Source organism: Sturnira hondurensis, unplaced genomic scaffold, assembly GCF_014824575.4.
Source record: "Sturnira hondurensis isolate 20B ecotype Veracruz unplaced genomic scaffold, ASM1482457v3 Scaffold0006927, whole genome shotgun sequence".
Lineage (NCBI taxonomy): Eukaryota > Metazoa > Chordata > Mammalia > Chiroptera > Phyllostomidae > Sturnira > Sturnira hondurensis.
The window spans coordinates 49,287-50,372 of NW_028079558.1; the positions used below are offsets into that span (position 1 = coordinate 49,287).

General features: G+C 43.4%; 1 pseudogene; it reads left to right on the top strand.

The window, feature by feature from the left end:
• Positions 1-280: 280 nt before the first annotated feature.
• Positions 281-649, top strand: LOC118990341 (60S ribosomal protein L22-like; annotated as a pseudogene).
• Positions 650-1,086: the final 437 nt, after the last annotated feature.

Here is a 1,086-nt window from a genome sequence, read left to right on the forward strand (position 1 = left end):
GTTTTCTCTGACAGGTCAGAAGGAAGGTTTGCTATTGATCCTGGGCACAGAATGATTCCTTGTACACGGCCCCCGGCTTTCAGATGTGGTTGCTCTCCTCAGTGACCTCAACAATCTAGAAGAGAAAAACAAACCCTTGAGGGAGGTGGGGAGACAAGGCGGTGAGGCTGATGTACTGGCTCTAAGCCTCACCATCACTTTGTGGAGGACATGCAAACATATCAGGAAAAAGGATTTTCAAGAGAGGCAAGGAACCACCCTTTCTGCCTCCACCACCACCATGGTCCCTGTGAAAAAGCTTGTGGCAAAGGGGGGCAAAAATAAGGAGGCAGTTCTGAAGTTTGCCCTAAACTGCACCCACCCACTAGAAAATAGAGCCATGGATGCTGCCAATCTTGAAGAGTCTCTTCAAGAGAGAATCAACGTGATTGCTAAAGATGGGAATCTTAGTGGAGAGATATAACCGCGAAAAAAAGAAAGAGTGAGACCACTGTAACTTCTGAGGTGCCTTCTCCCAAAATGTATTTGAAATATCTCACCAAAAATATTTGAAGAATAATCTCCATGATTGGTTGCTAATAGCAAAGAAAGTCACAAGTTGTGTTACTTCTGCAATAAACAGGATGAAGAGGAGGAAGATGAAGATTAAAACTCATTTATCTGGCACATTTTCTATGAGTTCTTGAATGAAACTTGGGAATCAATTAAAAAAACAACACATAAGAAACTCTGGAGATTCAGGTCTCAAAGGACAGGTCATACAGTATGCCAAAACAAATTTTTTAAGTATATTTTATTAATTATGCCACTACAGTTGTTCCATTACCCCCCTTCACTCCCCTCCACCCAGCACACCCCTCCCCCACCATTTCCCCCTTACATTTATATCCATGTGTCACAAGTTCTTTAGATTCTGTATTTCCCATAGTATTCCTGCCCTCCCCCCTCTTTTCTACCTACCATCTGTGCTACTTATTCTCTGTACCTTCTCCCCGCTTCTCCTTCTCCCACTCCCCTGTTGCTAACCCTCCATGTGATCTCCATTTCTATTGTTCCACTCCCCATTTAGAGGTCCTTTTAGTTTGC